The 18,728-nt window shown below is 43.9% G+C and overlaps 1 non-coding gene across 1 annotated transcript; it reads right to left on the bottom strand.

Moving 5' to 3' along the window:
• Nucleotides 1-14,155: 14,155 nt before the first annotated feature.
• Nucleotides 14,156-14,229, bottom strand: Trnas-cga. Its single transcript has one exon. It is a non-coding gene; the product is annotated as a tRNA-Ser (tRNA).
• Nucleotides 14,230-18,728: the final 4,499 nt, after the last annotated feature.

Below are 18,728 nucleotides of genomic sequence, written 5' to 3'. Positions count from 1 at the left end.
CTTGTATCCTCCCATGTGGGCTGTTGTGTTGTCTTTGCTTGTCTACGCCTCTTTCCATATGGGTTTTGGCCCTTGTATTCTTCAAGCAGAGTGTTCGATACAATATTAGCTAGACTATTTATTGTGTTCCAATAATCGGGATTAAGTATTATTCTGGCGATGTCATTGTCGTTCTGTGTAGGTCTCACTTGTGCTAGCGTGTTGCATAGCAGTGTGACATGGTCTGGTGTCCCAGTTTCTCTGCAAACGCATACTTCATCGTTAATTAGTCGCATGTGATTTAAGTGTACCGGTACCTTATATGGTCCGTGGCGTGTCAGGAAATGGACCATCCCCCGGCTTGGATCCACATGATTCAATTGTAATCTTTCGCGTACGTCAGGAAAGAATGAGTGTACTCGGCGACCCTTGTCGAATGCGTCACACTCTCTCAGGCATGTTTGAATCCGCCATTGTTTCATCTGCATTTTGTTCATAATGTGGATCTCGTTATTTCAGTGACCTTATCGAGCCTGTCGGTCTTAAGCCAGTAAAGTGCATCTCTATAAACTACTGTTATGTGTATAGGGCAGCTCCCCATCACAACACAATGTACCTCTAGTGGAGTAGTGTTGAAGGAGTACACTACATTGACATTGTCTTACAATTGTGCTGTTAGTCTGTATGTTCAGTCTGTGAGCCCAAGCGTGCCATGGATTCATATATCGCAATGTGGTAGGTCTTTACCGTCTTAATAGGTAATTTGTAGTGAGTTGTGGAGTCTTCCTAGTTTGTGAATAATTTTGGAGGCTTTGTCAATTGTCAGTTTGATATAAAGGTTGAAAGTCTGTTTTTCATCAAGATGCATTCCTAGATAACGTGTGGCTTGCTTCCTCGGTGTGCTTGTACAGTCTAATTTTAGAATTGGATTCCTCTGTAGTGTCCCCCTGAGCAGTAAATATACGGTTTTGTTGGAAGCTATTTTTAATTTATTTTGTTTGCACCAGCTGTTAATTTTCTGAGGCAGCTGCGTACCTTTTGTCTTTAGTGCTACTCTCGAGTTGGCTGGTAGCACGGCGAGCAGGTCATCTGCGTACGCCACCACACCTCTTACCCTGTCGTTATTGTCCAGGGTGTTCAGCAAGGCTTGATAGCGATATCCCAGTATATTTGTCCGCACATCGAGCCCTGTGGTCATCCTTTTGATGTTCTCCTGAGAATATTTCGTGTACCGGCCCTCCACTCCGCCACGCTGCCTCTGCAGTAGTCACGGAGGCTATTGTAGAGGGAAGCTGATAGCCTCATTTCCCTTAACCTGACGAAGAGGGACGAGCACCACAAGTTGTCATAAGCCCCGGCTATGTCGATTAATATGTCAGCTACTTATTTGTGGTAACGCAGGAGCCTTTCCTGTACCTTGGCGAGAGTGTTTAAGAGGCAGACCGGTTCGTGCATTTTGGGGTTTGTTGGCTCTTTGTCTTGTGATTTCCTGATTATTACTACATTAGCAGTTTTCCAGAGATTAGGAACTCAGCTTGTTAGTAGCGCCTCGTTGGACATGTTAGTAAGAGAAGGTGTGATTTGTGTTACTGTTTGTTTCAATGTTGCTGAAAGTATTTTATCTGGGCTGTGCCGTCAGCTCGCTTTAGTGTTGACAGAACTGTCGGTGTCTTAACTCGTTCTGTTTCTATCTTGAATGGTTGTCCCCACATATCGTTCTGTAGCTGGGTTTTGACAAAATTTGTCCAGTAGTCTTGCCTTGTCGTCTTCAGTTGTTTTTGGTATTTCTGTTTAGCGTCACGATACAGATCAAGTCTTATCCGTCTTTCGGGAGCTGCTTTGCTTTTTGGGAGTACTTTCTGTTGTCCATTGAATCCTTCCTTAGTCTTTCCAGTTCTGTCAACCACGTTTGTTTCTGTCTCCACCCAGTTTTTGCCCGTGGAGTAGCTGCTTCCAGGTTTCTTTGTAAGACCTTTGTCAGTACATGCGTTTTGTGATCTATACTGCCTTGAACAGTGTATAGTGACGACGCCTCAACAATATCTCATAATTTTTGCCAGTCCTCTCTTCCTATGAGTAAATGCTGCTGTTCATGGTCCATGTTACGTGTATTGACTTATCTGTCCGTGGTTATGACGACTGCATTGTGGTCGCTGTGGTGTGGCTCTATGTAATACCCTCCGTGTGTTGACTTGTGGGAGAGATTTGGCGTTCCCTAGAGAAAGGTTTGTGTTACTTACACCACCAGCATCTCCGTGGTAGGGAGGTGGCTGACCCTTCCTATTCAGTATGAAGAGGTTGCATTCATTTACCACGTCAAGCACTAGTCGCCCTCTGTCGTCAGTTCTACTGAGTTCCACAAGGGGGATTTTGTGTTGATATCGGTTAGAATGAGCAGCCTTTTCTTTCTGAGTGTAGTTCAGTGTCTTTTATTTTGTCTAAGAAAGGTTCTATACCATACGATTACTGAGCGTAAATAGACGAGATGTGTCATCCATCCAGTCCGTCTGTTATTTCTGCTGTGGCAATGTTATCAGAGCAAAACTGGGTGATCTGTTTTACTATGAGGTTTTTATGGAGTGCTATTATCGCGGCTTTCGCGTTTGGTGATCTTGCTATCGTGATGTAAAGCCCTGAAATAATCCGGCTTCGCAGAACAGGTTCGTGAACGTAAGCGATGTCTGCTTTTGTTTCTTCTAAGAGCCTACCTAGTTCCATGTTTACTAGGGTACTGCACTGGCAATTTACTTGTACTGGCTTCAGAAGGGATGTCTAGTGAAGGAAAAACACTTGGGTGTGGTTTCTTTAAGATCCAGTAACACACGTCCATGTGCTCTCACGAAGTCCTTGTCCTTGTACACTTTCTGAAGGTTTAGTCCGTCTCCCCTTAGCGCACATGCCTCCCCTAAAGGCATACATAGTTCTTTGGGATTCGCTGCCGGATTTTCATCTCTTAGGATCATCCTGTCAGTTTGTTCTGCAGATGGGAAACAGATTTTATCCCCGTTTTCTTGCTTATTTCGTATTACATAGCGAAGAGCTGTTTGAAATAATTGCTTATTTTGTAGTCTGCTAAGCCTTAGATTAGCTTCTAACTTTTCGTAGTTCACGTGATTAACGGTATTCAGCTTGGGGTCCATGATTGTGTCTGTTTGGTGTTCTTAACTGTTTGTTGCTCTGATTTCGAGTAATTTTGTAGCGCAGAACGTCATTCCTGATTTGTGGTTTATGGTAGCGAGGAGTTTAATATGTTTTCACTGAGCATTTCCTCTGATTGTTTTTCATCTCTACCGGGAACTTGTCCGTGAAAGCTGACTGTTGTTTGCCCGTTTCTGGGGTTCAAAAGTGCTTCAAATGGCTCTGTGCACCATGGGACTTAACTTCTAAGGTCATCAGGCCCCTAGAACTTAGAACTACTTAAACCTAACTAACCTAAGGACATCACACACATTCATGCCCGCGGCAGGATTCGTACCTGCGACCGTAGCAGTCGCGCGGTTCCAGACTGTAGCGCCTAGAACCGCTCGGCCACCCTGGCCGGCTGTTTCTGGGGTGGTTGTGTCTGGTGTTGTGCCGGTGCAGGATGGGTCTTTCTGTTCAGTTATATTACTGTCTTGTTTCTCGTAGTGATTGTGTGTGATACCCCTGTAGATAAAACTAACTGGTGTAATATAGGGTCTACATTTGGTTGTATTATATTCTACTTGTTGCGCGGGTAGTGCGCAGTTGTCTTTGTTTGTGTTGGCCTGTGGTGTTGGATTTCTTGTGAACTCAGTAACATCGTCATTCTCAGGATGTTCAAGGATGTCTTTACATTTCTCTGTACTATCTCGCAGTATTTCGTCTTCCAGTTCGTCATCTCGTAAAAGGAGACCAGCCTTGTATATGACCTAATCAAACATGTGATGTTTCAGGTGCTTGGCGACTTCATATTCAGTTCACCCTGCATGCACATATCGTCTATATAGTCGGTAATGCTGAAGTACCTAAACTGCATTGTCTCCCAGAACTGAAGTATTACATTGGTATTAGTATCTGCATTTGGGGGTTGTAATATCCCCATGTGTTGCCGCCAGGCAACGGCTCGCCGGCAGCCTCTCATCCCAGTCGACTGCGATTTGTGCCTTTCACCTGTGTTATTAATTACGTCTGTACCTGCGTGTGTTAGGGGGGGTAGGTTTCTGACAGTTATGGTAGCATTCCTTATTAATGGACGTTGAACAGAACATCCGTACTTGGTGCTCTTAATTTGTCTTTCAAAAAAAAAAATGGTTCAAATGGCTCTGAGCACTATGGGACTTAACTTCTGTGGTCATCAGTTCCCTAGAACTTAGAACTACTTAAACCTAACTAACCTAAAGACATCACACACATCCATGCCCGAGGCAGGATTCGAACCTGCGACCGTAGCAGTCGCGCGGTTCCGGACTGAGTGCCTTAACCGCGAGACCACCACGGCCGGCAATTTGTCTTTCGTAGAGCTGTTTGTTTATATGTAGGACAGTCTGGCCCGCCTGCCTTGTCGCATGTTCTGTTTCTATGTTTGCATGTTATACAGCCTACAGGATTCACCTGCCGGCATTCTCACTTTTTGTGTCCCGGTTTCGCACATCTCCCGCGTACTGGATCCTTATCGCAACTTGTGGCCGAGCGGTTCTCAGCGCTTCAGTCCGGAACCACGCGGCTGCTACGGTCGCAGGTTCAAATCCTGCCTCGGGCATGGATGTGTGTGATCTCCTTAGGTTAGTTAGGTTTAAGTAGTTCTAAGTCTAGGGCACTGATGACCTCTGATGTTAAGTCCCTTAGTGCTTAGAGCCATTTGAAGCATTTGAACCTTGTCGCAACGCTTTGATGGATAATCGAAGCCCCAACAGTTAAAACATTTTTGTACAGCAACATAGTCGTTGACATACAACGATTCAAATTGAATAAAAACACTTTCTTTTTGAAGCAGCAGTATTCTCGGCGACACTCCTAGAATATTGTTTAATGCCCTTTGGCCATTTGCTCCTGTTTTTAATTGTATTTTACCCTTGCTGTAGAACTCGGCCGGCCGGAGTGGCCGTGCGGTTCTAGGCGCTACAGTCTGGAACCGAGCGACCGCTACAGTCGCAGGTTCGAATCCTGCCTCGGGTATGGATGTGTGTGATATCCTTGGGTTAGTTAGGTGTAATTAGTTCTAAGTTCTAGGCGACTGATGACCTCAGAAGTTAAGTCGCATAGTGCTCAGAGCCATTTGAACCATTTGTCGAACTCGTCTTTAGTAATGTGTTCGCTCAGGTTTATTTCGTACAGCTCTTCTAAGAATTCGTGGTCAGTTGAATATGTTGAGACATGGTGCACTGGCAGCAGACATCTGAATTTCTTGGGTTCGTCACACCTAATGTCCTTAAGGTGTGATGTTTCTTCTGTTATCTTTTTCTTGTCTACTTGTGATTCTGTTTCAATTATTACGGTGTTTGCTGTTGTTAGTTTTATTTTGTCTTGCTTGAGGTTAATTGTTTTAGTGATGGTTTCTTTAATGGTTCTCGCATCTTGGTTGGTTTCTGATTTAAAGGAAACTGTGCTGGATACCACTCGTCTTATTGCCTCCGTGATCTTGCCTTTCCGAGTCGCGTCACTGTTTCGACGTCCTCCGACTGATGTGAAGCTCACATTTATTCCGGGAGTACGTTCAGCATTTTCGAAAGTAGCAGCGGCTGCCGCCAGCGTGAATCAGGTTTTATGCTCCAGTGTCCGCGTATACTTGCGGACGTGGCGCTTAACTGAGTGAAAAGCCGATGCACACGTCCCAAATGCTTCACAAAGTGAGGTAAAGAGAGCGCGCACCGGACGAAGTTTGCTGTACGTCAGCCGATTCCCAAATTCTGGTTCCGTTGCGCATGTAGTTCGTCTCTAAACCGAGTGCAGCCAGTTCCGCTAAGAGCATTGGGCTCTGCGATTTGTTCGACAGTTTGCCGCGCTGTTACTCGGTAACGCCAGGAAATAAGAGCCACACACTAGTTGCCAACACCTGCTGCCAGCTTTCCGGAGACTGCGTCTGCTGAGTCGGCCGCTGCTGTCTGGGACGCCTGGCCCAACCAACAGCTGTGGCTCGCGCAGTCAGCACCGTCCACGTCCGGCGACACTGCAAACCCACTGCACTGTGCGCCGTCAGCAGAAAGCGCACCGCGTCGCAGCCGACAAAGAAGACAGTATTCTCCCGTTCCACCGACGAAATTTCCCACCCCAAACGCGAAAACAAGCGGAGCGCTCTCCGAACACGTCCGCACTCCACACCGCTCACTCACTCACTGTAGTCCGTTGCAGGGTAAAAATTTCATTCTGGATCTTAAGAGGAGTCCTATCATCCTATCCCACCTTCCTCTATGTTGCTGTCCTCGCCGATTCCACGGAGAACCTCCTCTTTCCTTACCTTATCATTCCACTTAATTTTCAATATTCCTACAAGTATGTAGCACCGCTTCTCAAATGCGTCGACACTATTCTGATCTGATTTTCCCGTCGTCCATCTTTCATTACCATACAATTCTGTGCTCCAACGTACATTCTCAGAAACTTCTTCCTCAGATTAAGATCTATGTTTGATACTAGTGGACTTATCTTGGCCAGGAAGTGCATTTTTGCCAGCGCCACCCTTCATTTTGTGTCCTTCTTGCTCTGATCATCATGGGTTATTTTGCTGCTTACGTAGCAGAATAACTTAACCTCACGTATTTCGTAATCCCTAATTTTTATGTTAAGTTTCTTGCTGTTCTCGTTTCTCCAGCATCTTATCACCTTCGTCTTTATTCATTTTACTGTCAGCCCATTTTCTGCTACTCATTAGATTCTTCATTCGATGCTAAAGATCCTGTGGTTCTTCGTCACTCTTCTGTTTTGTGATGTGAACTGAATACTGTATGTCGTGCCTTGTGGCTTACAAGTGCTCAGCAGTAGCCACAAAGCCTCAGACTCAAAAACAATGCTTTCACGCTGTGCGCAATGCAAGCCATCTGCTTGGGACAGCGTACAATTCTGAAAATTACTTACTTTTCCATCCATTCGACTGGATTCAACTCTCATAATCATCTATAATCTTGATAGTTAGACATTTCTAATCTTTCATTTTTCCTGCTGTATTTTACTCTAGCTGCTAATTCGTTGTCACCATTTTGTTGCAACGTTATTAGTTTCCATATTTATACAACATATGCTAGTAGGTACAAAAGTGACTACACGCCGCATTATATGTATCTATTCAAACATGTACTGCAGCCATCCTCTGAGATCCCAGCAGCTACCACCAATACAGCAATCTACATCTACATCATACTCCAACAAGCCACCAAATGGCGTGTAGTGGAGGGTACTTTCGGTACTACTATATGATCTTTCCAACCCTGTTCCACTCGCTTATAGTGCGTAGGAAGAATGATTGTCGGTAAGCCTCTGTATTGGCTCTAATTTCTCGGATTTTCTCCTCGTGGTCAATACGCGAGATATATGTGGCGGGATGTAATATGTTGTTTGAGTCCTCCTGTAAAGTGCTGTCCAAAAATATTAATAGTAAATCTCTCCTTGATGCACAACGTCGCTCTTGTAACGTCTGCCAGTGGAGTTTGTTTAGCATCTCCGTAACGCACTCTCGACAGCTAAACGATCCCGTGACGAAACGTGCCGCTCTTAGTCGGATCTTCTCTATCTTCTCTATTAGTCATACCTGATAGGGATCCCAGGTAGATGAACAATGTTCAAGAATCGGGCGAACAAGCACCTTATAAGCCACTTCTTTCGTGGATGAGCTACATTTCCATAAGATTCTTCCGATGAATCTGTGTCTTGCGTCTGCTTTTAACACTATCTGTTTTATATGGTCATTCCACTTAAAGCCGCTCTGGATAGTTACGCCTAGATATTTTACAGCAGACGCTGTCTCCATCTGTTTGTTATTAATAGTGTAGCTTTACAGTAGTGGATTTCTTTTCCTATGTATGCGCAATATGTTCCATTTATTTACGTTCAGGGCCAACTGCCAGAGTCTGCACCAGCTATCAATTGTCTGCAGGTCGTTTTGGAAATTCTTACTACCTTCTGGTTTTGCTACTTTGATATAAGCATCGGCATATATTGCGAATAGCCTTAAAGAGCATCCCACCTTTTTACTAGTCTATATATATATATATATATATATATATATATATATCAACGGTCCTATCACACTTGCCTGTGGTACTCCGGATATTAGGTTCCATTAAGAGCGACGTGTTGAGTTTGCAAGAAAGTCTTGAATCCAATCGCAGGTCTGCTCCGATACTCCGTAAACTCGTATTTTCTCATTAAACGGCAATGCTGGACGGTGTAAAATGCCTTACTAAAGTCAAGGAACACGGAATCAGCCTGAGCGCCATTGTCCACTGCGCTGTGGATCTCACGGAGGAAACGAGCGAGCTGTGTTTCGCAGGATCTCTGTTTGCGGAATCCATGTTGATTTTCATGGAGGAGCTGTTCATTTTCCAAGAACGTCATAATTCTTGAAAGTAAAACATGTTCTATAATTCTACAACAGATTGATGTCAACGATATAGGTCGATAATTGTGTGGATCTGTCTTACGGCCTTTCTTGAAAACGGGAATGACCTGCGCTTTATTCCAGTCGTCAGGTACCTTTCGTTGATCAAACGATCTACAATAAATTACTGCTAGAACGGGAGCAAGTTCTTTCGCATACTCTTTATAGAATCTTATAGGTATCTTATCTTGTCCTGAAGCCTTTCCACTACTAAGCGACTGTAGCTGCTTTCCAATTCCGCGATCGGTTATCTCAATATCTGCCACTTCGACGTTCGCACGACGATTGAAAGGAGGGACAGTGTTACGATATTCCGCGTTGAAATAACTTAGGAAAACCAAATTCAGTCGCTGAGAGAATGAATAGAAGATTTTGACCCACTTACTGATTTTACATACGACCAAAATCCCTTAACGTTTTTAGTCTGGTCGGATGACAAATCTTACTTTCGAAACCATTGAACGCTTCTCTCATTGCTCCCCTTACGCATCACAGCTATCATAGAAGAGTGATAGTAGTGGTAAACAGTTTTGTGACACGCTTTCTCAATACTATTCCGAAGAAATATTATCTACTGTGTCGTCTAAGTTTCACAGTTCAGTTTCTTGATATTCACTACAAGAGTTCCAGAAACTTTTTTATTCATCAGTCGAGAGAACGTTGTTTCAGCAAAATAATTAGAAGATCTGTATGTGTCAGACTACCGTGGAAACGAATACTCAATCCTGTCCACCACAGCATAAAAACAATCATACAAAACATCTTTAAAATGAAGAGTCGGTGCTCCTTTTAAGAGCACACAGTACATAGTATATGAGTAATTACGTAAAGGAGATGCTTATTAAAAGAAATTACTCCGCAAAATTTTATCTGTTGTGAGCTCGCAGACTCTTAGAATTTTTTTAAACGAGTTCATATTCGCCATGATTATGTATTTATTACGATATCCATTACTGCAATTTCGACTTGAAAATGAGTAAGAAGTCGGCACTGAAATAGTGGGTATTGTAATAAATGTGCAGTATAACGAATATGAAGTGTTTTAGGAAAGTCACTGCTTCGAGTTCGGTACACTCAATTGACAGTTTAAAATTGGGCTTATTTTCTTACTGTTCGTGATACACCTAAGAACCAAAATTGTGACCTTCTCCTCAGTTTTTTGTTGGTCCACCTTTCTATAGGAATAAAGAAGCAAAAAAAATAGACTCGACAAGTGCTTTGTAATTTCCCGGACGTATGTGGCACCAGAACCCTAAAAATACACGTCGATGGTTTGTGGGCGCTGAGCTACCGCCAGATAGGGTCCCAGATGTGTTGCAACGTGTGTATATCAAGCGAAATTGTGGTAATGACATCAGTGTGAATTCCCTATAATCTACCTCACTGTAGCGTGATTCAGCCTTCGGAAACGGACAATTATCCTGCTGGAAGATGCCAAGGCTTTTGGAGAAGACATCAAGCATGAATGGATCTCGGCGTTTCGTAATAATGTTCACAAAGACCGCAACTATCAAAGCGCCTTAGATAAGCACCTCGCGTCCAATGGAAGGCCAAGTGGATGTCCTTCATAGCAGCATACTCGCCTCACTGACATGCATCTGTGGTGCTGTTTTTATTTCAGATGCCTTTTGATTGGATTACAGCGTATCCGGACGCGACTATAGGCCTACTGTAAAAAGAAGTGGTTTATCTGAGCAGGTGACATTTTTTCACTGATTTATTGTTCGATCTCGATGATCCCCAGCCTAAAGCAATCCTAAATGATGACGGCATTGTGCCAACATGACATCATAAACTGGTCGCCCGCTGCGGAACCTCATGGTCAACAGTGTGTGCTGAACGCTAGACTCCGAAACACTTGTGCCTGCGCTAGCATTTTCGTCTGTCAACTGATCTGTCATAGATCGCTGACTTTGCTCATCTCCAGAGCAGCCTAGCTTCCGGACTTCAGTTCTGTGATGTGTAGGCGTCCAACACTTTGTCAACTACTAGTGTTTCAACCACTTTCCACAAACACTCTGGAAAGTAGCACGCAAAAAACCGACCAACTTCACCATTTTTGAAACGTTCCTCCTAGTGCGCTAACCATAACAATTTGCAGAGTGAATGAGTGTATTTACTTATTTTTCTTCCTGTTTCGTTTCTAGAATAATTCTCCATTTGTCTGAAATCTGCATATACACAGTGTGACCCTAGAGGCTGTTAACTTTTGAAAATGCGCTAAGTCAAAATAATGTAGGTAAAAGTGACACTCATGTCTGAGATGAAAAGGGATTTTACTGACACCAAAAACGAGTGAAAACTGGCCAACAGATGGCGCTGGACACCAACACGACAGTAAAGCCACATGAGGATTGTGTGTAAAATGAGGTATAGTGAGAGAGTGAGTCAGATGCGCCAGCAATCGTGGCATGTTGACTTTACCAGAAAAGGCACCGTTAGTGAAGCTTTACTGTCAGAATGCGTTACTGCAGCTTTACAATCTTACGGCCACAAAAAGTGTATTCGAACGGTCGAAGTTCCTGTAACAAGTGTCGCAGTGAAGAAAATGATCACGAAATTCGAAGCCATTTGTTGTTTAGGCGATCGGCTCCGTAATGATCGATCAGACACTGCTCTGACAGTTCAGGAAGAAATGGAGACTTCAGTTGGTTCATCTCTGCAGGGTGAAGACTGCGCTTGTGAAGTCGCACGTCGCACCGGCATTCTACGCTCTACTGTTTGGAGATCACTAAAGCGTACCCTCCCATGTTATCCGTACAAAGTCCAGTCATCATGAAGCGTTAGACTCTGACGTTTTGAAGAGAAGAACATTTGCGCTGTGCTCACTTCAAAAAATGAGGGAAGATGATGATTAGTTGTCAAATGTTTCTCGGACCGGCGAAGTCCATTTCACACAACGAGGATCTGTCACCACCCACAACTGTAGAATTTGGGGCTCTCAAAACTAAAGAGGTTTCGTGGAAACCCCACTGCATGACGAGAATGTCACCGTGTGGTGTGGGTTTACCACATCAATCGTGGTCGGACCCTTTGTCTACGAGAAAACGCGGGGTTCTGCTTTTCACACGGTCAGCGTGGCGGGTGTGAGGCTCGCCGCTGTGTTACAGAATCGCATCATCCCCAGCCTGGATGATAAACATTTGCTGTAAGTTATGACTTACGCAGCGCGGCGCTCTACTCCCTAATGCTACACGGGTGAAAGACCTCTTGCGCACATCGTTTGGTGTGATCGTGGGCTAGTCAGTGTGATAACTGGTTGTGCGGTTACTTGAAGTCGCAAGTCTACTCCTATCGTCTGATCTCATTAGGGACGCACAAAAACAACATCCCAGGGCAGAACCTCACCATACATTCTGATATGCTGTATGGTGCGGACTTTCGTTCCTTGACTAGAGAGATTTACGAATGACGGCTGATATTTTGAGCAGTTATTATGAAGAACATGGTCTTTGCTAAAATTGTTATGCTGATTATTATCGCTTTTGTATTACATGAAGCGGCATCTGTTGGTCATTTTGTGCATAATCCACATTTCGTTTCAAGAATGTGCGTAAGTATTTATCTTTCTACCTGCATTATTCGGCGAAGTATTGCAGTTTTCAATGTTTATGTACTTTTGGGTCCCCCTGTACTTTCCTTGTCGCCTCAACCTAGAGATATCACTTCAGTTAATTCAACAATTAAACACTAAATAAGAAACTAAATCCTGCAACTTTGGCTGTTTCCTACATCAGAGTGGTCAGCAAATGAAGTATCACGATAGCACAGTATCTAAGGTTTCCTTTCTGTCTCTCGTTCTACGTCCTCATAGCACGCCAGCGTGATTATGCCAGTCCCCACTAGCTGCCAAAACTCGATTTTCTACCGTCTTTTGTGATTGTTTGATTCGACCACAACAGCATAAAAACACACCATCTACACCAAACACAGATATTGTGACGAACATAAGTACATGTGCAAATACGTGAGATTCGCTGTGACAGAGGAAAAAAGAAGAATATGATTAATAACATGACCAAAGAGTACAACAATTTCAGTAGGTTGTCGTAAGTAGTGTCGCGCATGCATCTAACAGAGAGTGGACAGTCCCGTGCTAGTTATACCAACATAGGAGATTCCATCTTTCTCTGTGACTAACAGGCCAAAAGGTCTCAAGGGTGTTCCGAAATGCGGGCTCAAATTTTAAGCGATCTGGCATTTCACTTTGTAGGTCGTTCCCTCAGGCAATTTATGCAATGTTACAACACTATAGAATGGGAAGATCATAGTAGCTTATCGCACAACTAACCTCCATTACCGAAAGCTTACTATCGTAGGTAAATGGCAATGCTGTAATACCACGTACGAAAATTAGCGATTCTATCCCCCATTTCCAACACATCTTCCATTGTTGTTTATTTGGTGCTACGTATGCACTAATTCCGACACAGTACTTCAGCTTGCTCACCGTATTCGTGAAACAGCACTTTTCAAATACTTATATACACACACGAAAAAAAGTTTTGCATCACCCCGGTTTCCAGACCTCCTGAGGATACACGTTGACTGTGGACAGACACAGTCCCTAGGACTGTTCGTAGATGTCACTAAAGCCACCAAAAGAAGTAAACAACCATGCATGAGCAGCGCCTCTTAGACGGAGGGGTTCAGTTCCAGTCATTCCACCAGGAAGGAGGTACATGGCTCGCGTTGTCTGTAGTTCAACCATGTCTAGGTGGTCAATACCGTGGTTCGATCGCGTCTGCATTGTTACTTTGTGCCAGGAAGGGCTCTGAACAAGGGAAGTGTTCAGGAGTCTCGGAGTGAACCAAAGCTATGTTGCTCGGACATGGAGGAGATGCAGAGAGAGAGGAAATCTCGATGACATGCCTCGCTCAGGCCAACCAAGGGTTACTACTGCAGTGGATGACAGCTACCTACGGATTATGGCTCGGAGGAACCCTTACAGCAACGCCATCGTGTTGAATAATGCTTTCGTGGAGCCACAGGACATCGTGTTAAGACTCAAACTGTGCGCAATAGGCTGCATGATGCGCAACTGCACTCCCGACATATATGGCGAAGTCCATCTTTCCAACCACGACACTATGCATCGCGGTGTAGATGGGCCCAACAACATGCCGAATGCACCGCTCAGGATTGGCATCACGTTCACTTCACCGGTGAGTATCGTATATGCCTTAAACCAGAAATCGTCTAAGACGTGATTGGAGGCAACCCGGTGAGGCTGAACGCCTTAGATACACTGTCTAGCGAATGCAGCAAGGTGGAGGTTCCCTACTGTTTTGGGGTGGCATTATGTGGGGCCAACGTACGTCGCTGGTGGTCATGGAAGGCGTAGTAACGGCTGTACAATAAGTGAATGCCATCCTCCGACTGATAGTGCAACCATATCGGCAGCATATTGGCGAGGCATTCGTCTTCAAGGACGACAATTCGCACCCCAATCGCGTACATCTTGTGAATGACATCCTGCAGGATAACGACATCGCTCGACTAGAGTGGCCAGCATGTTCTCCAGACATGACCCCCATCGAACATGCCTGGGATATTTCCAGAATGAGATTTTCATTCTGCAGCGGGGTGTGCGCTGATATGAAACTTCCTGGCAGATTAAAACTGTGTTCCCGACCGAGACTCGAACTCGGGACCTTTGCCTTTCGCGGGCAAGTGCTCTACCACTGAGCTACCGAAGCACGACTCACGCCCGGTACCCACAGCTTTACCTCTGCCAGTATCTCGTCTCCTACCTTCCAAACTTTACAGAAGCTCTCCTGTGAACCTTGCAGAAATAGCACTCCTGAAAGAAAGGTTGGAAGATAGGAGACGAGATACTGGCAGAAGTATAGCTGTGGGTACCGGGTGTGAGTCGTGCTTCGGTAGCTCAGTGGTAGAGCACTTCCCCGCGAAAGGCACAGGTCCCGAGTTCGAGTCTCGGTCGGGCACACAGTTTTAATCTGCCAGGAAGTTTCATATCAGCGCCCACTCCGCTGCAGGGTGAAAATATCATTCTGGAAACATCCCGCAGGCTGTGGCTAATCCATGTCTCCGCAGTATCCTTTCTTTCAGGAGTGCTAGTCCTGCAATGTTCGCAGGAGAGCTTCTGTAAAGTTTGGAAGGTGGGAGACGAGATACTGGCAGAAGTAAAGCTGTGGGTACCGGGCATGAGTCGTACTTCGGTAGCTCAGTGGTAGAGCACTTGCCAGCGAAAAGCAAAGGTCCTGAGTTCGAGTCTCGGTCGGGCACACAGTTTTAATCTGCCAGGAAGTTTCATGCCTGGGATAGATTGAAAAGGACTGTTTATGGACGACGTGACCCACCAACCACTCTGAGGGATTTACGCTGAGCTGCCGTTGAGAAGTGTGACAATCTGGACCAACAGAGCCCTGATGAACTTGTGGATAGTATGCCACAACGATTACAGGCGTACATCAATGCAAGAGGACGTGCTACTGGGTATTAGAGGTACCAGTGTGTACAGTAATCTGGACCACCGCCTCTGAAGGTCTTGTTGTATGATGGTACATCATGCAAAGTGTGGTTTTTATGAGCAATAAAAAGGGCGGAAATGAGGTTTGTGTTGAACTCTGTTCCAATTTTCTGTAGAGGTTCCGGAACTCTCGGAACCGTGGCGGTGCAAACCTTTTTTTTGTGTGTCTAGTAAGACTTTTATTATAATTTTTATTTGTTTATTTTTTAACCAATTTCAGTTGGTAACGTTCATCTTGAAAGCAGCCTAGAGTGAGTGAAAAATAAATGAAAGAGGGCATACTAAACAGATTATTAAATAAAAGAAAATACTGTTGTTCTTGCACTCGAAGACTACCATGAATGCAACATTTCCGAGTGTCTGTGAACCTGTACCGCATATGTGACCATATTACACTCATTTTACTTCCCTTAATTTTCAGTATGATTTCAAAATTGTTTGAGTGGGCTACAAAGCTGAATGATGTGATTATCAACTTCTCGCTACATGTCAGCAACAATGTTCGACTTTTTTAAAAGATTTTATATTAGCCTTTTAATGTGGAAATCACAGTATCTTTTAAAAAGTCCTACCTAACTGAATACCATGCATGAGAAGTTAATCAATGTTTGCCATGATTGTCGGGAGGTAGGAATATCAAGTGCAGTTCGTTATTGATTCCTGTGGTTGAAAAGTATTAATACTAAATAGTAATGTTATAAAAGAGGTTAATTGTTGTTTTTTATATAATTTCTTTTATTTAGACTTAGTTCTACATCCGAAAAAAGTGCTCAGATCACGTATCAACATTTTTCTCAGAAATGCGGCCTCCACGACATTACAACAAAGAAAATTAAATCATTGCTTCGGACTATATTCATTATCATGCATAAATATGTTGCTTAATATGTCTCTGGAAAATATAATTTCATCTGGTTAATACAGGTATATCACCTATGCCTGAGGTACAGGAAAGATTGTACCCATTTCGTTCAAGGCTAAAGCTCTATTCCAAAGTCGGAAAGCTTCTGCAATTCTGATAAGAGTTAAGAATGGGAACATCCAGATGGACTGAGGCCTGAATTGGAGATCGTATGGAGGACAAACATAATATCGTAATCTGTGCAGCTGTGTCAGCCGTAGTGCCAGGATGCGGTTAGTGGGTAGTGCATCTGCCTAGTGAGCTGGAGAACTGGGTTCGAATACCAACCCGAGTACAAATTTTGTTTCAATTTGTCGGCCTGTACTCATTATCACAAGTAATTTGGTGTTTTAAAATCGAGTGGTGCAACAGAAGTTGAAGGGCTTAGGGAGAAGTTGCGGGACAGCCTACATATAAGATAGATTCAAAAATGGCTCTGAACACTATGGGACTTAACTTCTGAGGTCATCAGTCCCCTACAACTCAGACCTACTTAAACCTGACTAACCTAAGGACATCACACACATACATGCCCGAGGCAAGATTCGAACCTGTGACCATGGCGGTCTTGCGGTTACAGACTGTAGCGCCTAGAACGGCTCGGCCACCTATGCCGGCTATAAGACAGAGTAAGGAGACTAATTTAGAGATGTAGCCAGACACAACTGGTAAACTATAAGATATTATATTACGCAGTAGCAGTACAAGACAGAGTTAATTTCGGTTTAGGTAAGATCGAGTATGTACTATCCACTGGAGGCATTTCCAATAGCATATAAACTGGTCTTAGTGTGCCTCACCAAAGTTGCCTTCAGCAGCTATTGCTGTCTGTTAATTTGTAGAACTTTACTCATTGTTAAAGTCGCTCCTTCATAATGAGCTTCATAGTATCCGATATATAAATGAATGAGTGAGTGATTGTAGTAGCTGTATTACTTCTCAGTTTTAGAGTGAATCCTCCACCTGTATCCTGATAGTTGGAAACCTGACGCTCGCCGTCAGTGGCCAATTCTCCAGACCACGTGTTTACTCTTTAAGTCGTGCAGCAATTCAGACTTCATATACTCACAATCAACTCACTGAGCGCTCTTGCTAACGTCCTATCCTCTGCTAAGCCATGTACGGTTCCACAGCGTAAATCTGGAGACACGTTTAATGGCGTCAAATTGTTCCACTTGCTCTGAGTCGTTCACATCTGGTAGGTTTGCGAATTATCCAGGTGAACCTGTGTTGTCTACAGTTGTAACGTGGCTTACGCTTGTAGACCGCTGCTGACGTAGATTTATTCTGACGGCCGTTCCTAATCCTTTATAGCATTGTGACTCTCGCGTTATAGGTTCCATGATGTGTGGTGATAAGCATTGGGAGCTTTCACACATCACTCATCTCAAGACACTATTTTGTACGTCTGTATAAAACTACTGCTTTTCCATAGTTTGGTGCAACATAATGTAGTTAGCGCCAAAAATTATTGATTTTCTGTTAATCTCCCGACACGAACAGAGGATTTGTACTTTGCAGAGACAACTGCGCGGTCTAACTCACTTTGGTGGAGCTCACTGTCCTTCATCTAGTGCAGACAAAGGACTGTAGAGTTGTAGTCAGTGAGCTGTCGCCTCTTGGTTCCAGATGTAACAAACATATATTCGGGGAGTCGACTGCCTCCGACATCTTTACTAGTTTTCTGGAGATTATCAGACCGAAATCAGTGGTCTTATTGACTAAAAATTTTAATCGATTGCACAGCTGTCACGAAAGCTTAATTGGTAGGATGCAGTCAAAGAAAAATATGTATCTGCACAATTTACTTTAAAAATGTAGCTTGCTGGAATATCGCAATTACTTTTATTTCAAACAGAAAGGTTTTCTAAAGCATCCAATACTTCTTTAGAAGCTCAGTTTGTTTTTTACTCAGAGAAAGGTAAGGCTCAATGCAGAATGGTGTACACACTACATGTTGCATCCGAAGACTAGCTGCTGATAAGAAACCGAAGCAATAATATTGCGATAAGGTACCTTAAGCTAATAACAGACCATAGTTTTCAGGACAATGAGAGCAATAAAATGCAAAAGGAAGCTCTATGTGGTACTGAAACGTTGAGGATGAACGCTATAGAAGCTTTTGAAATGTGATACAGAGCCGGCCGAAGTGGCCATGCGTTTAAAGGCGCTGCAGTTTGGAACCGCAAGACCGCTATGGTCGCAGGTTCGAATCCTGCCTCGGGCATGGATGTTTGTGATGTCCTTAGGTTAGTTAGGTTTAACTAGTTCTAAGTTCTAGGGGACTAATGACCTCAGCAGTTGAGTCCCATAGTGCTCAGAGCCATTTGAATCATTTTTTGTGATACAGAACGACGCTAACGATTAGTTGCATAGATCGGATAACTAATGAAAACGAACTTCAAATAACTGGGGGAGGTGGGTGGCGATTAGAAACTATAGGGCACTACGACTTGACTACAGAGGGCAGATTCATGTGTGTGTTTATTCCAGTAGTTATGGACAAATAAAAGAGAGACAGAAATAGACAGGGTGTTAGGGGTGTAAATGCAGAAATTGTGATCATTATCATCTCAATATGTTGCCACTTCAGTGTGTTAACTGTTTTTCCTTTGCGTCCGTCTTCCCACAAACACATCACAAACTTTGGGACCTGGTATTTTCTGCACAGTGGTAACTGGACCACTAAGTTGACTACAGCTGTCAGTATAGACTGTTTTGCGTCCACACACAAACCAGCGCCTGACCTGCTGCCCTGGGTAAAATAAGCTTTACCGTATGGCTTTCTCTTGCTACATGTACTT

Source organism: Schistocerca americana, chromosome 3 (genome assembly GCF_021461395.2).
Source record: "Schistocerca americana isolate TAMUIC-IGC-003095 chromosome 3, iqSchAmer2.1, whole genome shotgun sequence".
In the NCBI taxonomy this organism is placed as follows: Eukaryota; Metazoa; Arthropoda; class Insecta; order Orthoptera; family Acrididae; genus Schistocerca; species Schistocerca americana.
This window is presented reverse-complemented; position numbering and strand designations above follow the sequence as displayed.